The following is a 20,332-nucleotide window of genomic DNA, read 5'->3' as shown; positions in this document are numbered from 1 at the left end:
AAAGGGCGTGGGAAAAGGTGCTACAAAAATGTAGTTTTTCTGGCAAAGTCTGAATTAAGATTCTAAAGCCACTAATGTTTGGTTATATGTATATTTTGAAACATACACAGGATCAGGCAATAAATTAGACCTAAGTAATGATAATCAATGGCCGGATAAGCAACAGAGAATCAAAATGACAGGATAAACTGGGGAAGGCTCTGGAAGTCAGTTTTGTATCTTTAATTCTCCTGCGTTAACTGTTCAGTTCCTTTCTTTTAATCTCTCACCTTACCTTCTTTATCCTTTCCATCATTTCTCCTAAATGGAGATGAGCTGTGGTCAAAGAAGACAAGAAGGAAGCTGGTGTTATATATGAGATTGAGGCAAGACCCGTATGTTGAACCCTCGATACCATACTTTGTGACCCTGGGGAAAACTATAAGTCCCCTTACGCCTCAGATACATCATCTATAAAGAGAATTAAAGTTTATGTACTCTGATACATGGCTGTACACTATGTAAATGGTTGTAATCTTTATACAGGGCTATCTGGCAAATATATAAAATGTTTTAAAAATTTCATGAAATACATTAAAATAACCAAGGTAAGTAAATAACTAAATATGAAAGGAATGGGCTAGGGCTTCCCTGGTGGCGCAGTGGTTGAGAATCTGCCTGCCAATGCAGGGGACACGGGTTCGAGCCCTGGTCTGGGAAGATCCCACATGCCGTGGAGCAACTAGGCCTGTGAGCCACAACTACTGAGCCTGCACGTCTGGAGCCTGTGCTCCGCAACAAGAGAGGCCACGATAGTGAGAGGCCCGCGCACCGCGATGAAGAGTGGCCCCCGCTTGCCACAACCAGAGAGAGCCCTAGCACAGAAACGAAGACCCAACACAGCCAAAAATAAATAAATTAAAAATAAAATAAAATAAAATAACAAATGTTCAAGTACAATTGGTGTCTAAAAAAAAAAAAAAAGGAATGGGCTATTAGGTAAAGTTCATCAATGGCTGTTAACATTACAAAGAAGAGATCAGGATACAACTAATCATTAGGTGTAAGTACAAACTGCTAGTACATATAAGGTATTCTTGCCCTCCTACCGCAAATTCAAACCTTAATCTGATCAAGCCTTCCATAACTAAACTACTAATTTACTGAAAATTCAGAAATAGGAACATACTAAACAATACCACAGAGATGCAATCAGCAACATCCATGCTATAGGAAATTATGGGACAAATAATCTGAGTTCTTCAGTAACTACACCGTAAGGAAAAAGGAGAACGAGAAAGGAACAGAGATTACCACATCAGAAGTGATTTCAGAGACCAACCCAATGTAGAGATTGTATAGATTTGTACCTTGATTTAAACTGTTAAAAACATCAAAACATTATGTAAACAATTTCTCTACTTTTGTGTATATCTGAAATTTTCCATAACAAAAAGTTAAAAATAAAAAACTAGGAGATTGCCATTAAAAATGGTGACCCTGGGCTTCCCTGGTGGCGCAGTGGTTGAGAGTCTGCCTGCTGATGCAGGGGACACAGGTTCGAGCCCTGGTCTGGGGGGATCCCACATGCCGCGGAGCGACTAGGCCCGTGAGCCACAACTACTGAGCCTGCGTGTCTGGAGCCTGTGCTCCGCAACAAGAGAGGCCACGACAACAAGTGAAAGGCTCGCGCACCACGATGAAGAGTGGCCCCCACTTGCCGCAACTGGAGAAAGCCCTCGCACAGAAATGAAGACCCAACACAGCCATAAATAAATAAATTTTAAAAAGAAAAAAGAAAAATCTCAAACAATCTAAACTTACACCTAAAGGAACTAGAGAAAAAAGAACAAAAAACCCAAAGATAGTAGAAGGAAAGAAATCATAAAGATCAGAGCAGAAATAAATGAAATAAAAACAAAGAAAACAATAGCAAAGATCAATCAAACTAAAAAAAAAAAAAAAAAAAGGTGACCCTGAAAGCAAGGTAACAATTTGTAAATGTAAACTCTTTCTTGTCTAACCTCTGGGTTATTTGATTATTCCCCCAGTCACCAGAGTGTAACATACCAAGAGACCATTATAATAACACAATTTGTGTCTATATTAAGTGTAATGAAACTTAGGGACTTTGTAAGAGCCCACGAATTAAGAAAAAGGTATTTCTAAAGGAACTAACCGCATTCTAAATGACACTGTGTTTAAGCCGAGTTTCAGGTCCTCCTGGTGAAGCAATACCATTTGCAATCTGCCATTATGTAGTGCTTAATATATTTCAAAGCACATTATCTCATTTTATTCCCACTATATCTCAGTGAGGCCAAGCAGAACATGGAGTTCATCGCTATTTTAAAGGGAAACCACCAGCTGTGATGGGAGCTCATGTTATCATTTTTTCTGGGGGAAGAAAAAAGGAAACACAAAACTACCAGCTTCTTCTTCAACCAAATGATAAAGAACTTATCCACTGAAAATCAACCACACTAGTGAAGAAAGCACTGTTTTTCTAACATAGACATATCAGTAACGGAAACAAGGAACAGATAAATAGAAAAATACCACTCTTAAATTAAATGGTCAATGAGCGTATGACAAGATATTAATAAACAATTAAATGCCATGTCATTTTGGCCTATCAGACAGAATGAATCAGTTTATATACGATAATAGCCCCACTTGAGGGGCACAGTCAGGGAACTATGCATTTTTAAACCAAGTGCCTACTAAGTTTCCATCTTTGTGCCCCGAACCATATTTGTTGATGGAATCAATCTACTACTCTTAAAAATAAAATGAAAAATCAAGTAAGTTCAACCTCAGACTCAACTGTCTAGTCTTTCTGGGGGAAAAGTCAGTGAACCCAAACAGATCACTATGGAATGACAGATCCATACTGTCTTGACTCTGGAAAGCCACCAAATTTTCAATGGTATTAAAGAGAGTGCAAAGAAACAACTAAAGGGCTTATACAAACAAAGAGAAAATGTCAAACAAACCCACCCACATCACTGAGTGTCTTCCCGTCTATACATTCCATTTCAGGGACCAAGGTCAGGTGTTAAAACAAGCAGAGAAGACATGTTCCAGGAATACTCCATCAATGGCACACTGCTACAAAGCTAACATTTCACACTAATCTAAATATTTAACTTTTTGCCCCCGAGCTTTTTTTAAAGTATCTAGTCAATATCATTGCTCAGTCTGCTTTAGGTTTATTTTACGTGCATAATTCAAAGACACTCTTTTTATGAGATAAATTTCATTTCTTTTTGAGGATGATTCTGGCTGTTAAATATCCCACGTTTCCATTTTTAGTTTAATTTCATTGGGGGAAATGGAAAACTACTTTTCATTACTCTTCTGCTCACATATTTTTTAAATTAAGAAGAAAATAACCAATCCTATATAATGACTAGTAATCCCAGTGCTCTACTGCAGTTCCTAATTAAGTAATCTGAAGCATTTAAAAAACAAAAGACAACAATCTCTTTTCTTTCTAAAAATCTTATCCTCAGTGAGGTCATATAAGTGGCCTTTTTAAATTTTGATTAAAAAAATTTGATTTGACCAAATACATGACCAAAGAAACTCTTTATACTCCAACAATGACAGGTCCTACTGAGCACTTGGGGAAGTATATGAACAAAAGTGCACTGTTCCATTCCTGAATCACCAGGCAGGGAGAGCCCATCGCTCCCAAGAATAATGGACATACCAAAGCTCTGCACAGTGAGGCAGTCCTGGAATTTCTTTCCATCAAAAAGATGCTGCCCACAGTGAAAACAATCTTGAGAAAGAAGAATGGAGCTGGAGGAATCACGCTCCCTGACTTCAGACCATACTACAGTATAGACAAAGCTACAGCAATCAAAAAGTATAGTTCTGGCACAAAAACTGACATAGAGATCAATGCAACAGGATAGAAAGCCCAGAAATAAACCCACACATTTATGGTCAATTAATCTACAACAAAGGAGACAAGAATATACAATGGAGAAAAAACCGTTTCTTCAATATGTGGCCCTGGGGAAACTGGACAGCTACATGTATAAAAATGAAATTAGAACATTCTCTAATGCCGTATACAAAAATGAACTAAAAATGGATTAACGACCTACCTAAATGTAAGACCAGACACTATAAAACTCATAAAAGAAAACAAAAGCAGAACACTCTTTGACATGAACTGCAGCAATATTTTTTTGGATCGGCTCCTAGAGTAATGGAAATAAAAACAAAAATAAACAAATGGGACCTAATTCAAAGCTTTTGCACAGCAAAGGAAAGCATAAACAAAATGAAAAGACAACCTATGGACTGGGAGAAAATATTTGCAAACAATGCTACCGACAAGGGATAAATCGCAAAAATATACAAACAGATCATGCAGCTTAATGTCAAAAAACAAACAACCCAATCAAAAACTAGGCAGGAAACCTAAATAGATATTTCTCCAAAGAAGAATACGGATGGTCAAGAGGCACATAAAAAGAGGCTCAATATCACTAATTATTAGAGAAATGAAAATCAAAACCACAACGAGGTATCAACTCATACCAGTCAGAATGGCCATTGCTTAATAGTCTACGAATGATAAATGCTGGAGAGGGTGTGGAGAAAAGGGAACCCTCTGGCACTGCTGGTGGGAAGGTAAATTGATATAGCCACTATGGAGAACATGATGGAGGTTCCTTAAAAACTAAAAATAGAGCTACTGGAGGCAGAGTCAAGATGGTGGTGTGGGAAGACGCGGAGTTAGCACCTCCCCACAACTAGGGCGCCTGCCGGCCGCTGGTGTGGTACACTGATGCCCAAGGAGACAGGAGGAACCCCAAAGTGAACCGGTAGGATGTAGGGGGGCTGAGAGGGGGAGGAGAAGTGGAGGCCAGACAGGATCGGCGCCCCTGAGGCCGGGGAGATCAGGAGAAGCAGGCAGGAGGGAGCGTCCGGAAGGAGCATGAGAGGAGTAGAGGGTGATCACCCAGCCCACTCGGGCCCAGGGAGCCTGCTGAGCTCCCAGGCTGGTCCCCTGCCCTCCAAAGCTCCCTCCAGGCCACGTGGCTCCTTGGGGGCATAGGAAGGAGGCCTCAGAGATCGGGAGAGGCAGGCGGGAGAGGCAGGCAGGAGGGGCCCTCCCAGACCAGAGGAGCAGAAGAGGAGTGGAGGGTGTTTGCCCTGCCCACTTGAGCCCAGGAAGCCTGCTGGGCTCCCAGGTGAGGTCCCCCACCCTCTGAGACCAGGGGTGGGGGGCACGCCTGGGCCCCTTCTGTTCCTTGAGCCTAAGCCCCACCCCCCCACAGCCCCCAGGGCCTTTTCCAGCCCTGTGGGTCCTGAGCATAGGCCCCGCCCACCACCCAAACCACACCCTTGCTTAGGCCCTGCCCTCCACAGCCAAGGCCTTCCCCCCCACCCACCTGCCTTTTCTTCTTTTCCCTCCTCCTTTTTTTTACTATTGTGGTACTGATGTACCTTCAAGTTGTTAAGTCATCTATATTTTTATTTTTGTATTCTTTCCAACATATCTGTTAGTTTCCTAGTCTAATTTTATTTTTTACTTTGTTATTGTTTTTGTTTTTTTTCTTTTGCCACCCCACGTGGCTTGTGGGATCTTGGTTCACGAGCCAGAGGTTGGGCCGAAGCTGCTGCGGTGGGAGCTCCAAGTTCGAACCACTGGACTAACAGAGAACCTCAGACACCAGGGAATATTCATCAGAGGGAGGTCTCACGGAGTTCCTCATTTCAGCACCATGACCCAGCTCTACCCAATAGCCTACAAACTTCCAGTGTTGGAAGCCTCAGGCCAAACAACCAGTAAGACAGGAACACAATCGTGCTCATTAAAAAAAAAAGAGAGAGAGAGAGAGACAGCAAAAAAATATGTCACAGATGAAGGAGCAAGGTAAAAACCTACAAGCCCAAATAAATGAAGAGGAAATAGGCAATCTACCTGAAAAAGAATTCAGAGTAATGATAGTAAAGATGATGTAGAGTCTGAAATAGAATGGAGGCATGGACTGAGAAAATACAAGAAATGTCTAACAAAGATCTAGAAGAACTAAAGAACAAACAAAGAGAGATGAACAACACAATAACTGAAATGATAAATACACTAAAAGGAATCAATAACAGAATAACTGAGGCAGAAGAACGAATAAGTGAGCTGGAAGACAAAAGGGTGGATATAACTGCTGAGGAGCAGAGTAAAGAAAAAAGAATGAAAAGAATTGAAGACAATCTCAGAGACCTCTGGGACAACACTAAAGGCACCAGCATTCGAATTATAGGGGTCCCAGAAGAAGAAGAGAAAAAGAAAGGATCTGAGAAAAATATTTGAAGAGATTACAGTCGAAAACTTCCCTAACATGGGAAAGGAAATAGTCAACCAAGTCCAGGAAGCACAGAGAGTCCCATACGATACAGGACAAACCCTAGGAAAAACACACCAAGACACATATTAATCAAACTAACAAATTAATTTCAAAGAAAAAATATTAAAAGCAGCAAGGAAAAAAAAAATAACATACAAAGGAATCCCTATAAGGTTATCAGCTGATTTTTCAGCAGGAACTCTGCAGGCCAGAAAGGAGTGACAGGATATACCTAAAGTGATGAAAGAGACAAACCTACAACCAAGATTACTCTACCCAGCAAGGATCTCATTCAGATTCAATGGAGTAGTCAAAAGCTTTTCAGACAAGCAAAAGCTAAGAGAATTCAGCTCCACCAAACCAGCTGTACAACAAATGCTAAAGAAACTTTTCTAGGTGGGAAACACAAGAGAAGAAAAAGACCCACAAAAACCAACCCAAAACAATTAAGAAAATGATAATAGGAACATACATATCAATAATAACCTTGAATGTAAATGCATTAAATGCCCCAACCAAAAGACACAGACTGGCTGAATGGATAGAAAAACAAGACTCATGTATATGCCGTGTAAAAGAGACCCACTTCAGACCTAGAGACACATACAGACTGAAAGTGAAAGGATGGAAAAAGATATTCCATGCAAACGGAAATCAAAAGAAAGCTGGAGTAGCAATACTCATAGCAGATAAAATAGACTTTAAAATAAAGACTGTTACAAGAGATAAGGAGGGACACTACATAACGATCAAGGGATCAATCCAAGAAGAAGATATAACAATTATAAACGTTTATGCACCCAACACAGGAGCACCTCAATACATAAGGCAAATGGTAACAACCACGAAAGGAGAAATCAACAGTAACACAATAATAGTAGGGGACTTTAACACCCCACTTACACCAATGGACAGATTATCCAAACAGAAAATAGATAAGGAAACAGAAGCTTTAAATGACACAATAGAACAGATAGATTTAATTGACATTTATAGGACATTCCACCCAAACGTGGCAGAATACACTTTCTTCTCAAGTGCACATGGAACATTCTCCAGGATAGATCACATCTTGAGTCACAAATCAAGCCTCGGAGAATTTAAGAAAATTGAAATCATATCAAGCATCTTTTCTGACCACAACGCTATGAGATTGGAAATCAATTACAGGAAAAAAAAAAACTGTAAAAAAACACAAACACATGGAGTCTAAACAGTGTGCTACTAAATAACCAAGAGATCACTGAAGAAATCAAAGAAGAAATAAAAAAATACATAGAAAAATTGACAATGAAAACACGATGACGCAAAACCTATGGGACGCAGCAATAGCAGTTCTAGGAGGGAAGTTTACAGCAATTCAATCTCACCTCAAGAAACAAGAAAAATCTCAAATAAACAATCTAACACTACACTTAAAACAACTAGAGAAAGAAGAACAAAGAAAACCCAAAGTCAGTAGAAGGAAAGAAATCATAAAGATCAGAGCAGAAATAAATGAAATACCAATGAAGAAAACAATAGCAAAGATCAATAAAACTAAAAGCTGGTTCTTCGAGAAGATAAACAAAATTGATAAACCCTTAGCCAGACTCATCAAGAAAAAAAGGGAGAGGGTGCAAATCAACAAAATTAGAAATGAAAAAGGAGAAATCACAACTGACACTGCAGAAACACAAAGGATTATAAGAGACTACTACAAACAACTATATGGCAATAAAATGGACAACCACAAAGAAATGGACAAATTCTTGGAAAGGGACAATTTTCCAAGAATGAACCAGGAAGAATTAGAAAATATAAACAGACCTATCACAACTAATGAAATTGAAACCGTAATACTACACATAGAAAATCCTAAAGATGTCACCAGAAAGCCACTAGAACTAATCAATGAATTTGGTAAGGCTGCAGGATACAAAATTAATGCACAGAAATCTCTGGCATTCCGATACACCAACAGTGAAAAATCAGAAAGAGAAATTAAGGAAACACTCCCATTTACCACTGCAAGAAAAAGAATAAAATACCTAGGAACAAACCTGCCTAAGGAGGCGAAAGACTTGTACTCAGAAAACTATAAAACACTGATGAAAGAAATCAAAGATGACATAAACAGATGGAAAAATATACCATGTTTTTGGATTGGAATAATCAATACTGTGAAAATGACTATACTACCCAAAGCAATCTACAGATTCAATGCAATCCCTATGAAACTACCAATGGCATTCTTCACAGAATTAGAACAAAAAATTTTACAATTTGTATGGAAACACAAAAGACCCCGAATAGCAAAAGCAATCTTGAGAAAGAAAAACGGAGTTGGAGGAATCAGGTTCCCCAACTTCAAACTATACCACAAAGCTACAGTAATCAAGACTGTATGGTACTGGCACAAAAAGAGAAATAGAGATCAGTGGTACAGGACAGAATGCCCAGAGGTAAACCCACACACATTTGGGAACCTAATTTACAACAAAGGAGGCAAGAACACACAATGGAGAAAAGACAGCCTCTTCAATAAGTGGTGCTGCGAAAACTGGACAGCTACATGTCAAAGAAAAAAATTAGAACACTACCTAACACCATACACAAAAATAAACTCCAAATGGATTAAAGACTTAAATGTAAGACCAGACACTATAAAACTCTTAGAGGAAAACATAGGAAAAACACTCTTTGACATAAACCACAGCAATATCTTTTTTGACCCACCTCCTAGAGTAATAGAAATGAAAACAAAAATAAACAAATGGGACTTAATTAAACTTAAACGCTTTTGCACAGCAAAGGAAACCATAAACAAGACAAAAAGGCAACCCTAAGAATGGGAGAAAATATTTGGAAATGAAACAACAAAGGATTAATCTCCAAAATATACAAACAGCTCATGGAGCTCAATATTAAAAAAACAAACAATCCAGTTAAAAAATGGGTGGAAGACCTAAATAGACATTTCACCAAGGAAGACATACTGATGGCCAAGAGGTACATGGAAAGATGCTCAACATCACTAATCATTAGAGAAATGCAATTCAAAACTACAATGAGTATCATGTCACACTGGTCAGAATGGCCATTACCAAAAAATCTAGAAACAATAAATGCTGGAGAGGGTGTGGAGAAAAGGGAACCCTCTTGCACTGTTGGTGGGAATGTAAATTGATACAGCCACTATGGAAAACAGTATGGAGGTTCCTTAAAAAACTAAAAATAGAACTACCATATGACCCAGCAATTCCACTACTGGGCATATACCCTGAGAAAACCATAATTCAAAAAGAGTCATGTACCACAATGTTCACTGCAGCTCTATTTACAATAGCCTGGACATGGAACCAACCTAAATGTCCATCGACAGATGAATGGATAAAGAAGATGTGCCACATATATACAATGGAATATTACCCAGCCATAAAAAGAAACGAAATTTGAGTTATTTGTAGTGAGGTGGATGGCCCTAGAGTCTGTCATAGAGTGAAGTAAGTAAGAAAGAGAGAAACAAATACCATATGCTAATGCATATATATGGAATCTAAAAAAAAAAAAAAAAAGGTACTGATGAACCTAGTTGTAGGGCAGGTATAAAGAGGTAGACATAGAGAAAGGACTTGAGGACATGGGGTGGGAGGGGAAGCTGGGGCAAAGTGAGAGTAGCATCGACATATATACACTACTGAATGTCAAATAGTAGGATGGTGGGAAGCAGCTGCATAGCACAGGGAGATCGGCTCGGTGCTTTGCGATGACCTAGAGGGGTGGGATAGGGAGGATGGGAGGGAGGCTCAAGAGGGAGGGGATATGGGGGCATGTGTATGAATATGGCTGATTCGCTCTGTTGTGCAACAGAAACTAACACAGTATTGTGAAGCGATTAACCTCCAATAAAGATTAAAAAAAAAATTATAGACTTTCCATCAGAACTTGGAAATGACCTGGAAAATTTGCGTGCAGTTTACAGTAAAAAAATGTTCTTCTAATCCTTGGAATGAGCTTCCCCCAAAGGCGATCCAGTGAAGTGTTCTGCATGCAGAGTATCTCATTACCCGACACAAACAAGTAGGGTACAGCTGATGTCAGTGTCTAGTGGTCCTAGGAAATAAACTGTGGCTTCTGGTAAAAAAAAAAATAAAAATAGAGCTACCATATGATCCTGCAATCCCATTCCTGGGCATGTATCTGGAGAAAACTCTAACTTGAAAAGATACATACACCCCAGTGTTCATAGCAGCACTATTTACAGTAGCCAAGGCATGGAAACAACCTCGGTGTCCACTGACAGATGAACAGATAAAGAAGATGTGGTATGTAATATATGCAATGGAATATCACTCAGCCATAAAAGAGGAACAAAATAATTCCATTGGCAGCAACATGGATGGACCTAGAGATTATCATAGTAAGTGAAGTAAGTCAAAGAAAGGCAAGTATCATATGATACCACTTACATGTGGAATCTAAAAACGACATAAATGAATTTGTTTATAAAACAGAAATAGACTTACAGACATAGAAATCAAACTTATGGTTACCAAAGGGGATGGGGGGGTGGATAAATTAGGAGTTTGGAATTAACATATACACACTACTATATATAAAATAGATAAACAACAAGAAACTACTGTATAGGGCTTCCCTGGTGGCGCAGTGGTTGAGAATCTGCCTGCCAATGCAGGGGACACAGGTTCAAGCCCTGGTCTGGGAAGATCCCACATGCCGCGGAGCAACTGGGCCCGTGAGCCACAACTACCGAGCCTGCGCGTCTGGAGCCCGTGCTCCGCAACAAGAGAGGCCGCGACGGTGAGAGGCCCGCGCACCGCGATGAAGAGTGGCCCCCGCTCGCCGCAACTAGAGAAAGCCCTCGCACAGAAACGAAGACCCAACACAGCCATAAACAAATAATTAATTAATTAAAATAAATAAATAAATAAATAAATGATTTGTTTAAAAAAAAAAGAAGAAACTACTGTATAGCATAGCTAACTATATTCAATCTCTTGAGATAACCTATAATGGAAAAGAATCTAAAAAATAATATATAACCAAATCACTCTGCTGTACACCTGAAACTAACACAACAATGTCAATTAACTATACTTCAATTTAACAAAATGTTTTTTTAAAAAAAGATGCTCCCCCTTCGCTGCCCTCAGGTGTCAGAAAGAATGACTGAAATAAACTGCAACACCTTGAAAATATAAAAACACGAGTTCATTACGATGCTGAAAAATATGGAAAGTGAAAGGAAAAAAAAGTGACCAAACCCCCCTCAGAACAGTGATCATCAATACAGACAACCAGGCACCAATCTCTTAGGCTCAAAATCGGCAATGAAAGGAAAATAATCAACATTTATTCTGCATTTTTTTCTGCCTTGGATGAACTAACTGTATTTCATAGTAAACAAATATAATTAGTAAACCCACCCTTTTTCAACCACGAATGAAGTAGTGAGGTAAAGATCAGTAGATGAAACCAGGGAATTGAAGTTGAGAGACCTTTACAGTGAAGAGATTATGCCACTGCTACCCAAATCCACAGGTCCATCTTACCATCACCAAACGCAGAATAGCCCATACGTTAGTTACTTCATAATGCAATGCCATACGAAGCACACAGCACCACCTATGATGGTGATTCTTGACAAAAAAAAGGTGAACGTGGGGGCTTCCCTGGTGCCACAGTGGTTAAGAATCCGCCTGCCAATGCAGGGGACACAGGTTCGAGCCCTGGTCCGGGAAGATCCCACATGCTGCGAAGCAACTAAGCCCATGAACCACAACTACTGAGTCTGCACTCTAGAGCCCACGAGCCACAACTACCGAGCCCGTGTGTCGCAACTACTGAAGCCCGCATGCCTACAGCCCGTGCTCCGCAGCAAGAGAAGCTACCGCAATGAGAAGCCCGCACACCGCAACGAAGAGTAGCCCCCGCTCACCGCAACTAGAGAAAGCCCGCACGCAGCAATGAAGACCCAACACAGCCAAAAATAAATAAATAGAAGAAATAAGTTAAAAAAAAAAAAAAAAAGGTGAACCTGAATTTAACCATACCTTTCCAATCTAATCAAGCCTTTCAGTTTGCAGTAAGTAGAAGGAACAGAGGAACAAGTAAAAGGACACAAAGAAATAAACAGAAAAGCCCAGCAGGATGGTTTTTTCTCAGGAAGGCTGATGCTTTTTTCAACAAGTCAATGGCATAAAAAAGAGAGAGTGCGGTAAGGGGACTGTTCTAGATTAAAAGACATTTAAGAGACTTAACTAAATGCAATACATCGACCTGGTATGAACAATTGAACTGTAAAAAAGACTTGATTTACAGATTTTAACATCTGTGATGAAAAGCCATACAAATATACACATGTTGATATTGATATAAATGGGATTATATAGTACGTGATGCTCTGATACCTGCTTTCATTCTCAGCTCTAGGCCTCATTTCTGCATATCAATAAATATACAGCTGATCTGTAACAATGGATTACCCTGTATCAAGGCTCTTTTCCTTGGGGAAAAAACAAGTAGAAGTGGTGGTTGCTTAGAGCGTAAATGAAATGAAAAATGTCAGGCTCGAAGTGTAACGCAGCCCGTGCTTTGCCATCCTCCTCTTCATTCCACAATGTGTGCAGCTACTAGGATTTTAGCTGTCCTGAGAAGCAACGGAGCTGGAGCCAGAAGAAGCTTCTCTACTTGAACAAAACAGTCTAATCAGTGGCTGAGGGTGGAGAAGTGTCTTTCTGTCTTTTAATTAAATATCTCTCAGGAGGTCAAGGAGCTCACCCTGGCCAAACATGAACAGTTCTGTACAGGAAATTATGGTGTGTTCCTGTGACGATTTTCTCACTTGAGTTGAGCAAACATTTGAGGGGAGGTGAGATAAAAAGTGGAGTAAGGTCCAGTTCTGCTCTTGAGATGTTTACACTTTAGTAGGAGCAATAGGCCTGTAAGTGACTGAGACAGAAAGAAGGCAGAGCAAAACTGAATGTATAGAAAACGCTGTGTGCAAATGATGAAGCTGATCATGAGGCATCGAACGCGGAAAAGACCCCCTGGAAGCCGGCTGACCTAGTAGATGAAGGTGAGAAAGATTTCAGAAAGCAGAAAACGTGCACAGCAATCTAAAGACTGAAGGGATGGCTGGCATGCTGATGAAGACGGTGAAGGAACGGTATGGCAGGGGTCACAGAGGAGCTCGAGGTCTGCTGAGGAAGAATAGTGCACAGGAGAAAACAGAGGGCGATCTGCTGAGGAAGAACAGTGCACAGGAGAAAAGAGAGGGTGATCTGCTGAGGAAGAATGGTGCACAGAAGAAAACAGAGGGCGATCTGCTGAGGAAGAACGGTGCACAGGAGAAAACAGAGGGCGATCTGCTGAGGAAGAATAGTGCACAGGAGAAAACAGAGGGCGATCTGCTGAGGAAGAATGGTGCACAGGAGAAAACAGGGGGCGATCTGCTGAGGAAGAATGGTGCACAGGAGAAAACAGGGGGCGATCTGCTGAGGAAGAACGGTGCACAGGAGAAAACAGGGGGCGATCTGCTGAGGAAGAACGGTGCACAGGAGAAAACAGAGGGCGATCTGCTGAGGAAGAACGGTGCACAGGAGAAAACAGAGGGAGATCTGCTGAGGAAGAACAGTGCACAGGAGAAAACAGAGGGCGACAACGCTGGACGGGGGTTTGGGCCACTTCAAAGGAATCCAGGTGAAAGGTTCTGTTCTGTGAACAGGAAGAAACTGCTTTAGGTTTTTTTTTTGTTTTTTTTTTAACTCCATCACAGACTACATCTCTCCAGCATCTCAGATAAGCATTTATAGAAAAAGCAAACTGATAAAGAAGTATGGATTAGGGGACTGAGGTTTAAAACCCCATTTCACAGATTCTGTTGGTCAGAATTTCAAGCACAGGTCCTCTGCCTCTGGTCTCACAAGGCTTAGATAAATGTGTTGAGCGAGCTGTCATCTCATCTAATCTTCCATGCTCACACATTTGTGGTAGATTTAGGCAACCGAGTATGATTTTTTTTAAAGCTGTCATTTAACTGAGCCACTACCATGTGCCCAATACAGGCACATAAGTACATAATCACTGACCTTTCATCACAACTGTGCATGACAGTATTATCCCCATTTGATAGATGGGGAAAAGGGTGCAGAGATAAGTAGAATGCTGTTTTGTTTTGTTTTTTTCTTCCTGATAAGCAGAGGAAGATTCTCTCTGGCGGTTCTGCCTACCTTTTGTCCATTATCCAGAAGCCTGAATTTAATTGGAAAGGAAAGCTTTATTAAAAAGTCTCATTATCCACAGACAAAGAAAACAAACTGATGGTTACCAAAGGGGAAAGGGGGTGGGGGAGGGATAAATTCGGAGTTTGGGATTCGCAGATAAAAACTACTGTATATAAAGTAGATAAACAATAAGAACCTATTTTGTAATAACCTATAATGGAAAATATGAAAAAGAGTATATAAATATACATATACATATGTGTATATATGTGTACACATACATATACACACACACCCCCCATCACTTTGCTGTACACCAGAAACTAATAAAACATTGTAAATTAACTATACCTCCCTCCCCTCCCCCCCACCCCACAAAAGTCTCATTACCCTGTGACTCTAAGGATTGGGGTGAGGCATGTTTGTATAAAGAAAATGCTGTGATGAAAACATTCCCTGGATAATTTAAATCACCTGCAGCTTAGGAACCCATCTCACAGGGTTAGTGTCTCCTTGGCAACTTTACAAAAGAGATAATTTGCTGCATTTAATTTCTAAGATATACAGATAGTATGTTAAATAAAAATAGTTATATTATTAAAAACCAATGAACATGAGGAAAATACATGTATATTTTTAAAGCTCTTAAAATGCCTTAAGCCTTTGTGCTTAAAAAATTTGTAAAGCTGTATGTTAAAAAATACAAAGGAAATACAAAAGAGTTTAACAGCGTGTGTCTTTAGGTTTAGGAACTCAAAAACATTAACTTTTAAAAACTCCCTTTCTATCTTTTCCAAGTTTCTTGAAATGAGCTTGTATTGCATTTGGTAAAGGGAGTGTGAGGGGGGAGGAATAAGCATTTCTGAAAGGTACTCAGTCCAGGCCTATATGAGGTTCTCTGAGAACGAATGGGTGGCATATCATCCAGCTGTTCAAATCACCACTTAACGCAGTTATTCTTGGGCTGGTCTCTAGATAATAAGCAGAAGAAGTAGAAGGTCCTCTCACAAGCCGAGGCTGGCATAGGAGCCTGCAAGGTCCCAGGCACTGCAGGGGCGATGTTTCCCTCCAGTCTAGCTCTGAATGGCTTTAGCTGCTGAAGCCAAACAATCACCTGCCCCAAGTTGATAGTAGTCTTCTGGTAACTGCAGATCTCCATGCCCACTCTATCCAACCAGGAATAAAATATTAACTTTAAATGTTTAAGACCAGTGTTTTCTAAACTTTAGTTTCAATACCCCTTTACACTGGTAAAAACTACTGAAGACACCAAAGAACTTTTGTTGCTGTGGGTTATATCAATTGATATTCACCATATTAAAAATTAAAACTTAAAAAAAATTAAAACCAAACCATTACACATTAAAATAAATAAGATATATTTTGTGAAAAACATATTTCAAAACAAACAAGGAAAAACTTAAATTCTACATTTTTGCAAACCTCTTTAGTATCTGGTTTAGTAGAAGACAATTTGCAGATGACATGATGCTATACATAGAAAATCATAAAGATGCTACCAGAAAACTATTAGAGCTCAGCAGTGAACTCGGTAAAGTTGCAGGATACAAAATAAATACACAGAAATCTGTTGCGTTTCTATACATTAACAACAAAAGACCAGAGAGAGAAATCAAGGAAACAATCCCATTTACCATTGCATCAAAAAGACTAAAATACCTAGGAATAAACCTACCTAAGGAGGCAAAAGGCCTGTACTCCGGAAACTATAGGATGCTGATGAAAGAAATCGAAGATGACACAAACAGATGGAAAAACATACCATGTTCTTAGATTGGAAGAATCAATATTGTCAAAATCACTATACCACCCAAGGCAATCTACAGATTCAATGCAATCTCTATCGAACTACCAATGGCATTTTTCACAAAACTAGAACAAAAAAATCTTAAAATTTGTATGGAGACACAAAAGACCCCAAATAGCCAAAGCAATCTTGAGAAAGAAAAATGGAGGACTTCCCTGGTGGCACAGTGGTTAAGAATCTACCTGCCAATGCAGGGGACACAGGTTTGAGCCCTGGTCCGGGAAGATCTCACATGCCACGGAGCAACTAAGCCCGCGAGCCACAACTACTGAGCCCGCGAGCCACAACTACTGAAGCCCGTGCGCCTAGAGCCCATGCTCTGCAACAAGAGAAGCCACCGCAATGAGAAGCCCACACACGGTAACAAAGAGAAGCCCCCGCTCACCGCAACTAGAGAAAGCCCGCACGCAGCAACGAAGACCCAACACAGCCAAAAATAAAATGTAAATAAATAAATAAATAAATTTATAAAAAAGTGAAGAATACAGTGATTACTAGTACAGTTTGGTGCCACTGTCTTGACATGTACTAAGGTGCCAGTAGTTGTGTCTACCACTACACAGTGAGAAAAACAACTCTTCTCATGAGAATAGTTTAGACCTTGTGAACTCCCTGAATGGGTCTTGGAGACCAACCAGGGGTTGGTAGACCAATACTTTTGAAAATTGTTGTACAAGAAAAAGTGTCTCTGTATTTGAGGATTACAAGTGTATGAAAAAGCAGAAGAGAGAAACAGGGAGCCTGCATCAAACTTTAACGAAGAAAGAGATGCTTTCCTTTTAATGAGCAGGTAAAGAGGGTACGTGGCCTTAAAAGAACCAAGTCTGTGGTGTCTGTTTCTTCTGCACTGTACCAGTAAATTAACTCCCTTTATTCTCTCATTTCTCTGCAGAGGTAATGAATAATATGAGTTTACAAAACACTAAAGTTGGGTCAGTTATTTGCATTATGAAAGAATTCTGTGATTTCCAAGGAGATGTGACTTCCTGAGTTCTTAAGGCATTTGTGTATAGCTGATCAATGATTAGATAAACAAGAAACAGAAATTGAAAGCAAAATCTTAACATCCATTGCTAATCAAAGATAGGCTCTTCATTAAATCATAATGTAAATAAATTGGATCAAATTAGCTGATCTACTGATATTGTAGTAAAATACCTCCCATATAAAATAAGATATATCTATATGGAAACCACTCTTACCAAATCCATTGCCTAACATTTTAATATTACTGTTACATTTAATTATTAAAATTATTGCAATTACACACATTAAGCAACAACTAGGAATATGTGCAGGTTTGAAGAGAAGAAAGAGATGGAAGCGGACTGTAAATCTTGGTGAGGCTCAGTAAGTGTTTGATTCTTCTTTTTAAAAGGAAAACAATACTTTTACTTTTTCAGAGTGGGACATATGTGGAAATAAACATTAGTTTAGGTCTCTGGTTTCTAAGAGTATTTTGCTGTCCTTATTTACTGTAGTTTTGTTCCACGGTTTTATTTCTCAGAATGTCCAGGGGCCTAGGTGCTCTTATATATCCTGAGTGCCAAACACATGTCCTGACTCATAACAATCGGGCGTACAAAATGCCTGTTGGTATTGCCGGGGTGAAGGTGTTCAGTGAGTGCTCAGTGGGTTACTCAAACATTATGGAGTCTCAGTACACAGAATGGAAGTCACTGGCATGTTTCACTGAACATCACTTCTGAAGGCTTCAAACTGGTCCAGAGCAAGGACAGAAAGCCTTGATGGTCCCCACTGCAGAGCTGCCTCAGAGGCAATGGGTGCTTGAGTCAAGTAAGCACAGTCAAGCACAGTCCTGCAGGCTCAGCTTTTATACTCTGATGTCCTCCTCTCCTTTCCTCTCAGCAGCCGGCCACCTCCTGTTTCCTCCTTGTGTCCATCTCCTGACCTTTACTACTTTCCTTTACTACTGCTTCCCAATGCCTCTGACTGCCCCAAGACTCCTCACTACTGCTGTCTTTCTCCAGAACTTCCTCTTCACCCTTGGGCTCCCTCCCATCAAAACCCTTACCAGCAAGGACTGGGTTAAGCAAAACAGGCGAAACAATGATTTGTGTCCTCCCCATCACCAATTCCTCTCCCATAATCTTGGTGGAAGGAGTGGGTGGAGAGGAGGACGGTGTCAGTCCTAAACACGCCACCTCCCTAAGGTATCTCCAGTGGCATTCTGAGTCAAATTTGGCAAAATTGGGGCAAGTGCCTTCTTCCCACTACCCATTTTCCTTCTCTACATAAAAGATTGTATGGTGTTCTGCTCCCTTTCCTGTCTTCCCAATGCAGCTTCCTAGAGCTTAAAGAAGGAGAGTCTGCCTTGGTAAAGTGTGAGACTATTGTGTTCAATGATCTCCATTCTCTCCCTACAAGTTAATTTAGAAAAAATTCCTTAGCCTGGCACTAAAGGCCCTCACCACCACGCCCATACCCTTCACTTGTAAAGAGCCTTTAAAAATAATGCTCTGGTTTTACAATCCTGGATGGAAGGATGTTCAGGAGGTAAGTGAGAAATGATAAAGACAGCATGATCATATGTTGTAACCAAACTAAACCAAACAACAACAACCTGCCACACTCCGTATTTTTTATGCATATATATGTATATAGAAATGTACATAGAAAGATACACAACAAAATGTTAACAGTGGTTATTTCTGGACAGGAGGAAAATCTATAATTTTAACCCTTCAAATTTCATTTATGGTCTCCTTACTTTTATAACTAACAATAAAATGGGTCAGGCATAATCATTTTAGAAAATGAAATAAAAATACAATTTTATAAGTTTAAGTGTAAATAGAAGATTCAAGAAAAAAGGATGGGCCGATTTCTCAAATGCAGGTGGGCTCAGATTGTGATCATATGATCATCATACTTCTGTCTCCAGGGATGGTCCCTAAAATAGACTGAAACCTTTGATCTCCCCAAATAACAGATCCAATATCCAGCTAGACAATCCCTCAGTTCTGTGTTAGTTTTACTTTAAAAAAAAAATACTGCAGGACTGGGTCTCTCAATTCTATCTTTTACATAAAGAGCGGGCAACATTTCTTGCTGATCTGTTCAATCGCTTTGAAAATTAAAAGTGAAAAATTTCCTGCAGATTGTGTATCAGCCTCTTGGAACTTTACAAAGAGGCACCACTTATAGAGCACACTATCTACTTAACCATAAACTGGTGAGTATTTATGCAGGTTTCATACTATCAGTTTCAAGGAGTGGGCAGGTGAGGTCTTAGGACCCCAGACAATGTAAATAAAACAGGGCTGTATCACACGCCTTTCCACCCATGCTCTTTGCCATTTCTATCTGAATGATCTGAAAAGCCTCCTAAGTGACCTGTGTGCATGTCCTCCAAGTATAAACAAAGAAGTCAAATATCCTGGCTGATGATGCCATTATTTATTGAAATAAAATACATAAACTGTTAAAAAGTGGTCACTCTTATTTTCTGAAATAATGACTTAGAATTAACTACACCAAAACTAAATAAAACTGTCCAGTAGTTCAAGTTGGTCAACTACTTAAGAATACATTTTAGAGTTAATGGACCCTGGCCATCCAAATCTGATACTTTAAAGAGTTATAGTGAAGCCTGATTTTCACTAAGTAGTGACCTGCCCTGAAATCTTGCCCTTACAACTTGATGCGGTCTCTGGGGTCTTTAATAAACCTTCAGAGGTTTGATTTTAAAGTACCTCCTAAGGAATATCTTAAAAACAGTGATAGCCAAAAGCACCTGTGGGCTGTAAGTTAGGTAGTATGGTATGGTGAGACCAGCAGTGGGTTTAGAGCCAATTAGGTTAAAAATGAGCCGTGTGACTTTGGGAAGGAAAGTAAGTATTTTACACACAGTTCTTAAGCGAATAGCATAGTTGCTCAATAAATGTTTTCCTCTCTTCCCATGCATT

The 20,332-nt window shown here is 39.8% G+C and overlaps 1 protein-coding gene across 2 annotated transcripts in view; it reads right to left on the bottom strand.

Moving 5' to 3' along the window:
- The window catches only part of RBPMS (RNA binding protein, mRNA processing factor), a 186,735-nt gene that overhangs the window by 48,711 nt on the left and 117,692 nt on the right, over positions 1–20,332 (bottom strand). The gene's annotated exons all lie outside the window — the stretch shown is intronic.

This window comes from Eschrichtius robustus, chromosome 21 (assembly GCF_028021215.1).
Source record: "Eschrichtius robustus isolate mEscRob2 chromosome 21, mEscRob2.pri, whole genome shotgun sequence".
Taxonomy (NCBI): Eukaryota; Metazoa; Chordata; class Mammalia; order Artiodactyla; family Eschrichtiidae; genus Eschrichtius; species Eschrichtius robustus.
Note: the sequence above shows the minus strand (reverse complement) of the source record. Positions and strands in the feature narration are given on the sequence as shown.